Below are 10,488 nucleotides of genomic sequence, written 5' to 3'. Positions count from 1 at the left end.
GGTTGGGTTCCAGTTATGTCATTTGAACGCTTGGATACAGCAGTGGCTGAACTTGTCTTTTGAACTTCCTAGTTATGTAAGTTAATATTTTATTAGTATATTTGTGTTGGATTTCCAAAATTTGCAAGGTAAAGAATCTTGACAAGTACAGACAACTGGAAGACTCTATTGTTAGGTTATTAAAACCTGAAGGCATGACTTAGAGTAGTGGTGGTATAGACAGAGAGAAGACTATGAATTAGTGAAACTGGTTGGTAGATTTAACGAACTGATGGAGCACTGGTAATTTCTTTTGGTGAATTCTTTCTCCTTCATTATGTGCAGCCATGGAAAGACTATTAAAGAGCTCTGCCATCTTTTGGCCAAGTCATAGGTCTTTGACAATTGTAGGCAAACAGACAATTTTTCCCCCTGGACATTTAGTAGTATGACCCAAGGATGTTTCCTGTCCATTCGTTTAAAAGGCCAGGCTGATGGGACTCACAGAATATTCCTGAGACTTCTGAGTTACCTGTTCGAATTATTCCTCTTTAAGTCGGTGCGTGATCCCTCTCCTTACATTAAAATCTTTTTTATTTTAGTTAATTTATTTTGTTTACAGTCAGTTATTCTAAAGGATGTTAAGATCTAAGAAGTGAGATATTGCAAGTGACCAACCATGAAATATGGAATTCATTGAGTTCTGTGAAAGGTAGAGAGAGCTCTTTTACTCTTTTGAGAAGGATACAATAATTTTCATGATTTTAGAGTCACTGATAGTTCCTGTGACCCCCAGAAAAACTCTGTAAAATAGAGAATACCCAAGATCAAATCTGTCTGAGGATGAAAATTTTGACAGGATGTCATAGACTGCTTCTTCCTGCTTATACAACTTCATACTCTGTAAATAATGTGAAGGGCAACCAACAAAATTAGCTATGAATGTGATAAGAAGGAAATAAGCTGGTTTGACCTCAGAACTCGGTAAAAAATATAATGGCAACATGCCTTATAGCCTCCACCAAGCTGAAAAATGAGACAAAGGCTCAGAATTTCCTGACTTCAAATCTAGAAACAAAAGGAAGCACAGATAGGCCCTTTTCCCTCCAAATCAAATGAGAGTGCATTGGAAACATCTGGTAAGCTGGGAGCCACCAGCCAGGGGAATTGACCTGGAAACCCTCCATTAAAAAGCAGCTAGAAGAAGTGTTCTTTCTTGCTAGGCTTGTGCATTTTTCCCCTGCCCAGAGACATTGGGGTAGGTTAGCGGGAACAACAAGAACTGAACCAAAATAAGAGTTTCAGCCTGGGAAGCTTTTATGATCCTAAGGGCCTGCTATTCTCCCTATCTAAAGATAATATGAGGCTGGCACCACAGCTCAATAGGCTAATCCTCCGCCTGTGGCGCCGGCACACCAGGTTCTAGTCCCGGTCAGGGTGCTGGATACTGTCCCTGTTGCCCCTTTTCCAGGCCAGCTCTCTGCTGTGGCCTGGGAGTGCAGTGGAGGATGGCTCAAGTCTTTGGGCCCTGCACCTGCATGGGAGACCAGGAGAAGCACCTGGCTCCTGGCTTTGGATCAGAACAGTGCACTGGCCGCAGTGGAAAAGGAAGACCTTTCTGTCTCTCTCTCTCTCACTGTCCACTCTGCCTGTCCAAAAAAAAAAAAAAAAAAAAAAAAAAAAAAAAAAAAAAAAAAAAAAAGATAATATGAGAGCTGTGGAGCACTGTTTTGGGGGGAGGATCCTACTATGACAGTTGCCCAGCTTGTAAGTTCACTTCTCTCTATCCTTACAGACAAGGTATAAAGATGCCTGTCCAGGGAAGCCTCTCCATTCCCACAGATATGAAACTCTGCTTCTCCCATCATTGGTCCAGCCTAGGAAAAGCCTTTTACTATCTCAGGTAGCAACAGCAGGGATCACTGGGAGCCCTGAGCACTCTCACATAAACAAAATAGACCAAAAACACTCTGCAAATGGTCTGAAAATTAAATCATCATTGAAGCCACAGCCCAGTAAAGTATGCCAGCACCTACCTGCATTCTCAGTCCAGAGTTAGTAAATAAGATTAAAGTGGGACCTAGATTCTCCTAATACACAAAGCATCTGTGATACAACAGTAAACCACTAATTACACCAAGAATTAGGAAAATCACAGCTTCAATGGGAAAAGATCATCAACTGACCATAACACTGAGAAGACGCAGATGCTGAAATTATCTGTTAAGAATTTTTTTTTATTTGACAGGTAGAGTTATAGACAGTGAGAGAAAGAGAGAGAGACAGAGAGAGACAGAGAGAAAGGTCTTCCTTCTGTTGGTTCTTCCCCAAATGGCCGCTACGGCCAGAGTGCTGCGCCGATCTGAAGCCAGGAGCCAGGTTCTTCTTCCTGGTCTCCCAAGCACTTGGGCCATCCTCCACTACCCTCCTGGGCCACAGCAGAGAGCTGGACTGGAAGAGAAGCAACCAGGACTAGAACCCGGTGCCCATATGGGATGCCAGCGCCGCAGGCGGAGGATTAACCAATTGAGCCATTGTGCTGGCCCCTGTTAAGAATTTTAAAAGAGCCAAGTAAAATAATTCATCAATTAGTTATACATTCTCTTGAAACAAATGGAAAAAAATCCCCACAGAAACCATCAACCCCAAAGCCTAAAGTTTCAAATAAGAATTAAATAGAAAATATAGAACTAAAACAATATGGTATCAGATATTAAAAATCTTCTTGAGGGAGGGAACATTTAGGTTAGCAGTTCAAATGCCCACATCCCACAGAAGAGTACTTGGGTTTGATTCCTGCCTCTTGTCCAGACTGTAACTCCCTGATAAGTAGACCCTGGGAGCAGAGATAGTGGCGCAAGTAACTGGGTCCCTGCCAAAATTGTAAGAGATCTGGTTTATAATCCTGGCTCCTGTTTCCAGCCTTGGCCCAGTCTGGGCCATTGTAGGCATTAGGTTAATGAACCTGCAAATGGGAGCTCCCAATTTATATCTCTTTGCCTCTCAAGTAAATAAGAAAAGGTTTTAAGAAACACTAAGGGATAGACTCAGTAACAGAAGGGAAATTGCAGCAAATAGAACCAGTGAACTTGAGGCCACATTTACAGGATTCACCCGGTATGGATAACAGATAGGAAAATAAGCCGACTGTAAAAAGGAACAGAGCCTCAGAGGTCTGTAAGATGGTAATATTAGGGTCAACATTTTTGTCATCAATTCCAGACGGAGAGGAAAACAGAAAGGGATTGAAAGAATATTTGAAGAAGTAATAGGTGAGAACTTCCCACATGGCAAGACACACAGAACTACAGGCTCCATAAGCTGAGGGAACCCCAAACAGAAGAAACCTCAGAAGATCCATGCCAAGACACATCATAATAAACTTCTGAAAACAACAAAGAAGGAATCTTGAAAGCAACCAGAGGGAACACCAGTTTGAATGATAATAGGTTTCTCATTTAAAATCATGGAGATCAGAAGGAAGAGGCAAAATATTTTTCAAGTGCTTAAAAAAAAATTGTCAGCTGCAAATTTTAAAAAAAATATTCAGGTATTAATAGGAAATTAGGGCATTCTCTGCTGAAGGAAAACTAGGATAATTTGTTGCTGATAGAACTATGCTTAATTGTTGGCTAAGTAATCAATAAAAAGTACAGAAATAGGGGTGCATACGATAGAGTCTCCTTTTCGTAATGAGTTTTATAATTTGTGATTGAAACAAAAATTCTTACATCATTTGACATGAGAGCAATAATATTTAAAAGTTGAGAAAGTAAAGAACATAAATGGCAAGGAAATTTTCATGTCTTGAATGCTGATATCAGAAGCATTTAGTAAGCCACATAGGTATGCTGTAATAATCAAAGAAAAGCAAAAAAAAAAAAAAAAGTATACAAGGAAATGCTGTCATAGGGCAATGTGGTACAGTGGGTTAAGCTGCTACCTGAATGCTAACATCCTTTATAGGTACTAGTTTGAGTCTCAGCTTCTCCACTTCCAATCCAGCTTCTAGCTAATGCACCTGAGAAAGCAGTAGAAGATGGCCCAAGTGCTTGCATCCCTGCACCCATATTGGAGATCCAAATGAAGCCCCTGGCTCCTAACTTCAGCCTGGCCTGGTCCTGGCTGTTACATCCATTTGGGGAGTGAGCCACTGGATGGAAGATCTCTGTCTGTCCCTTTCTCTCTGTAACTCTGCCTTTCAAATAAATAAAAATAAATGATTTTTAAAAAAAGAAGTAACCTCAAAAATAGTGTAAATAAATAAAGATGAAGTCATAAGAAATGTTCATGGACCTTACAGGAAGGTAATAAAAGAAAAACAAAGGAAAGAAACTGAAAGCAAATAGGTAAATGACAGATCAAGTACTGCCATACCAATAATTATCTTAAATGCAAATGATCCAAATATACCAATCAAAGGCAAAGAGGGGACCAAAAATGACCCAACAATACTGTTTAAAAGAAATTCTTAAAATTCAATAATATAAGTATATTGAAAGTGAAATGATGAAAGTTGATATACTACGCAATTGGTAAGCCAAAACAAGCAGGAATGAATATACTAATGTTTAATAGACTTCAATGCAAAGATGCTTACTAAAGGAAAATTTACATAACCTAATGATAAATGGTTTAATTTACTCAAAGACATGGTGATTCTAAATATGTACATATCAGGGGCTGATGTACAGAAGGTTTAGCCATCCCTTTCTCCTTGCAAAGCAGTCCTCTCCTATTGGAATGTTTGTTTGAGTCCCACCTCTTCTCCTTTTAATCTACTTTCCTGCTAACCTGCCTGGGAAGGCAGCAGAAGATGGCCCAAGTTCTTGGGCCCCTGCTACCCATGTGTGAGACCAGGATGAAGTTCCTAGATCCAGCTTTGGTTTGGTCCAGCCCCAACCATTGTGGCTATTTGGGGAGTGAAAAATAAATGGTACATCTCTCTCTATTTGTCTTTCTCCTTCTCTGTCTCTCTCACTGTCTCCCCCTCTCTCTGTGTTGCTCTGCCTTTCAAATAAATAAATAAATGACTTAAAAATGTACACATCAAACACCAGAGCCTCAAAATATATGAGGCCAAAACGGATAGAGCTGAAAGAAGTGGATAAATCCACAATTATAATTTAGTAATTCAGTGTCCCCTCCCAGTAACAGACAGAACTCCCAGATAGAAAATCTGAAAGTATATAAAATACATGAAGTGCACAGTTAAACTACTCAATTAACATATTTAAGAACCCCCACCTAACAGAAGAATAAAATATTTTCCCAAGTGCCTTGGAACACTCACCAAGATATGCCATATCCTGAGTCATAAAATAGAACGGAACAAATTTGTAAGAATTGGAATCGCACAATGGAATCAAACTAAAATAAACAACAGAAAGTCACAAGAAAACTCCACAAACATGTGGAAACTAAGTAACACACAACTAAATACTTCATTGATCAAGAAGGAACTCTCAAAGGAAATTTAAAAATAGGTAGAACCAAATGAAATTGAAAATGTAATCTATCAAATATATAAAACATGTCAATCAATTATGAGAGGGAAATTTATGGTACTAAATGCTTGCTTTAGAAACAACATGTTCTGGTGATCTCCAAAACAACTCTTGGTTTGGTGATTCATTAGGGGAATTCATAGGATTTAGCAGTTATTAGTCTCACAGTTATAGCATGTTGAAATAAGAAAGTCCCCCAAAAATTAGAAAAGGGAAAAAGCGTATAAGGTAAAGTTTAGAGACAACATCTGCAAGCTTCCAAGAACCTTTTTCTAGTGAAATTACACAAAACATATTCCTTAAAGAATGATTTGTGACAATATATTTAAATTATTTTCTGTGAGGGACACTCACCAAAGTCTACAAGTCTAAGGCTCGTACTGTGTGTTGGTTACACAGGCACATAGAGAGTACCTGCAAGACTGATTGCAGTTACTGAAGCTCCAGGCTGCCAGGGTCAAGACAGTTGCTCATTACACTTGCATTGTTTACACACAATATCTGGATGAACTGGCATGGTGTGGTTCAAAACAATATTTGCAGTAGAACATTCCAAAATCTCAGCTTTCAGGAGCCAATTAAGGTCCCATCAGAATATAGGCCTTTCTTGAGAAAGTGCGAAGTTTGAGAAGCCGGCTGAGTTGACTCTTTTCTTCTTACAAAAAAAGACGTCAAAGTAATGATCTAAATTCCTATCTCAAGAGATTAGAAAAGGAAGATCAAAACAAACTCAAATTAAGCAAAATGAAAAAATAAAACAGGTCAGAAGAGAAATGAGTGGAATTAAAAGTAGGAAATAGACCAAACCAATGAAATGAAAAGCTGACTCTTCAAAAAGCCAATAAAAGCAATTAAACCCTAACAATACTGATGAAAATAAAGAGAGAAAACATGAATCATGAATATCAGGAATGAAACAGTAAATATCATAACAGATCCTATAGCCATTAAGATGCTAATAAGAGAATACTCTGAAAAACTATGTTCCTCTATTCAACAACCAAAAAATTCACCAATTCCTAACATATCAGACAATACTAAAACTCAAGATGAAAGGTTATTTTGAAAAGCCTAAGCATAATTAAAACAGTGAATTTATAATTAAAAAGTTAATAATAAAGAACTACCAAAGCTAAGATGATTTTGCTGCATTTAAAGAATTAATACCACTTTTATCATCTCTTCCAGAGAATACAGAAGAGGAAACACATCTTACCTTATTTTATGAAGAAAATATTATCCCAATATAAAAACCAAAAGACAATACAAAGAAGAAAGAAAACTATAGATTAATATCTCATAATCTTGGACTTAAAAGTTCTCAACAAAATATTTATAATCCCAATCTAACAGTATATAAAAAGAACTATCCACCATGACCCGGTGGGAATTATTCCAGGTAGGCACAGTTGATTCAACATTTGAAAATCAACCAATGCAATCTATTATATCAAAAGGCTAAAGAAAAAATTTTATGGTCATAACAATTTAGATAGAAATTTATTTCATGATGTCAAATATTTATCATGATACTTAGGAAGCAATTAATAGGGAGGGAATTACCACAACTTGAGAAGAGTCTTTTATAAAGCCAACAGCTAACATCATAATGATGCAGAAGGAAATGCTTTCCTCCTGAGATGGGATCAAGGCAAGGATGTCCTTTCATGACACTTTTATTCAACATATTGCTGGAGTTCTAGCCATGGCAATAAAGTGAGAAGAATGCACACAGATTGGAAAAGAGGAAATGAAACTATGGGTATTTTAAGATGACAGATGACATGGTTACCTATATAAGAAATCCTAAGGAAGCTACAAAAAAATTGCTAGAATAGGTGACTTCAACAAAATTTCAAGATATATGATCAAAATGCAAAAATTAATTTCATTTCTATAAATTAAAAATGAAGTTACAGAAATTGAACTTAAACCCTCAATGCCATTCAAAATAAATCCAAGTTACAAAATATGTATTTTGAAATTTACAAAATACTAATGAAATTATCTTTGTATATTTCAGTTAAATTTTATAACTATAATACAACTTCTGGAACATATTTTATGCAAATGCACTGCTTGTTTTCTCATTTGGTTGTTGACAGTGTCTTATATGAGGAGAATATTTAATTATGATGAAGTTCAGCTTGTCAATTATTACCTTTCTGGATCATGCTTTTGATGTTGAACCTCAAAAGGCATCACTCCCGGCTAGCATTGTAGTGCAGCAGGTTAAGCTGTTGCCTGTGACATCTGCATCCCATATCAGAACACTAGTTTGAATGCCTGCTGTTCCACTTACGATCCAGGTCCCTCTAATGTACCTGGGAAAGCAGTGGAAGATGGCCTAAGTACTTGAGCCCCTACACTCATGTGGAGAGACTTGAATGGAGTTCCACTCTCCTAGGTTTGACCTTGTTCAGCCTGGCTGTTGTGGAGAACTATGGATGTAAGAATCGCTGTCTCTCTCTCCTCATCTCCCTCTCCCTCCCTGTCTCTCTGTCTCTCCCTCTCTCTCTCATTCTATCTGTCTGGCTGCTTTTGGTCATTCTGCGTTTCAAATAAATAAAACACATCTTTAAAAAAGTCAACACCAACTGGCGCCACGGCTCACTTGGCTAAACCTCTGCCTGCGGTGCCGGCACCCCTGGTTCTAGTCCTGGTTGGAGCACCGGATTCTGTCCTGGTTCTTCCTCTTCCAGTCCAGTGCTCTGCTGTGGCCCGGGAAGGCAGTGGAAGATGGCCCAAGTCCTTGGGCCTTGCACCTGCATGGGAGACCAGGAGGAAGCTCCTGGCTCCTGGCTTCCGATCGGCGCAGCGCGCCGGCCATAGCAGCCATTTGGGAGGTGAACCAACAGAAAAGGAAGACCTTTCTCCTTTCTCTCTGTCTCTCTCTCTCACTGTCTAACTCTGCCTGTCCAAAAAAAAAAAAAAAAAAAAGTCAACACCAATCTCAATGATCAATCACATAAATCTTCAATGTTGTCTTCTAGGGGTTTTAACATTTTATATCTAAATCTAGGTCCATGATCCATTTCAAGTTAAATTCCATAAAGTCAGCATATAGATTTTTTTTTCCACTTTGAAGACTGCTAGTTGTTCAAGCAACATTTGTTAGATGAGCTTTTCTCAATTGTATTGACTATGCTCCTTTTTCAGAGACAACTTGATTACATTTGTATGGGTCTACTTCTGCACTCTCCATCCTGTTCTATTGATATCTTATCTATTGTTTCTCCAAAATCCCATTCTCATGATTTCTACAATTTTACGTATTTTTTTTAAAAAAACATCAACAACACAGGGAATCTGCTGCCAACAGATCCTTCTTTGGTTTTTAGGATTTATTTATTTGAAAGGCAGAATGGTAGAGAAAGGACAGACAGAGAGAGGGGGGAAAGTGGCACATTGGCAGGGAGCTGGATTGGAAGTAGAGTAGCTGGAACTCTAATCAGTGCTCTAATGGAATCCCAACTTTGCTGGTGGTAGCTTAAACCACTGTGACACAACGTTTGAAATAAGTCCTAAGGTCAGACAGTGCCAGTCCTCCAACTTTGTTATTCTCTTTTAATATTGCATTGGTTATTCTATGTCTTTTGCATCTCCATGTAAACTTTAGAATCAGTGTGTTGATATTCACAAAATAATCTGCTGGAGTTTTTATTGCGAGTGCCTTGAATCTGTAGATCAAGTTGCAAGAATTGATATCTTGAAAAGATAGTCTTATATCCATGAGCACTGAATATATCTTCATTTTCTTAGTTCCTTCTTGATTTCTTTAATCATATTTTTATAGCTTTCCCTCATATACGTCTTACATATAATTTGTTGGATTATACTTAAGCATTTTATTACTGGGGTACTAATGCAAATATTATTAGGTTTTTAATATTAAATTCCATTTGTTTATTGTTGGAATTCAGGAAAGCAAATGCTCTATTTTTAAAAAAATTTTATTTAAGTTTTACAAGATTCATGTATTTCATATATATGTATTTAGGAACATAGTGATACATCCTTCCTGCCACCCATGCTCCAACCCTTCTTCCTCCCTCTCACATTCCCCCTCTTAATTTTTACAGAGATTTATTTTCAGTTTACTTAATGATTGTATGACTAACCCAACACTAAATGAGAGAGTTCAACAAATAGTTTGGAAAAAAAAAAACACTGTTCTTCAACAGAAGAGACAAGGGCTATAAACAATCATTGAATTTCAAAATGCTCTTTTCACTCCAATACATTACATGTAAGTACTTTGTTAGTTACTTCTGATCAGATAATACATGATATCTGTCTTTTTGGGACTGGCTTATTTGACTAAGTATAATGGCTTCCAGTTACATCCATTTTGTTGCAAAAGACAGGATTTCATTCCATAGTGTATTCATACCATAATTTCTTTATCGAGTCTTCAGTTGATGGATATATGGGTTGATTCCGTATCTTTGCTATTGTGATTGAGCTGCAATGAACATGGGGTAACAGATAACTCTTGCATTTGCTGATTTATTTTAGTTTGGATAAATTCCCAGGAGTGGGATTGCTGGATCATATGGTAGATCTATTTTCAGCTTTCTGAGGTATCTCCATACTGTCTTCACAGTGACCAAATCAGTTTACATTCCCATCAACAGTGCATTAGGGTACCTTGTTCCCCATATTTTCGCCAACATTTGTTTTTTGTTGATTTCTGTATGAGAGTCATTCTAATGGGGGAGAGGTGAAACCTCTTTGTGGTTTTGATTTGCATTTCCCTTATGTCTAGTGATTCTGAGCATTTTTCAAGTGTCTGTTGGCCATTTGAATGCCCTCTTTTGGAAAAATGCCTCTTCAATTCCTTTGCCTATTTCTTAATTGGATTTTTTGTTGTTGGTGTTGTTTTTGTTGAGTTTCTTGAGCTCTTTAAAGATGCTTTAAATTATTAACCCTTTATCAGTTGCATGATTTGCAAATATGTTCTCCTATTCTATTTGTTTGCCCTTTACTTTGCTGAGTATTT

This window comes from Lepus europaeus, chromosome 2 (assembly GCF_033115175.1).
Source record: "Lepus europaeus isolate LE1 chromosome 2, mLepTim1.pri, whole genome shotgun sequence".
NCBI classification, from domain to species: Eukaryota; Metazoa; Chordata; class Mammalia; order Lagomorpha; family Leporidae; genus Lepus; species Lepus europaeus.
The sequence above is the reverse complement of the archived record's forward strand: the minus strand, read 5'-3'. Positions refer to the sequence as shown.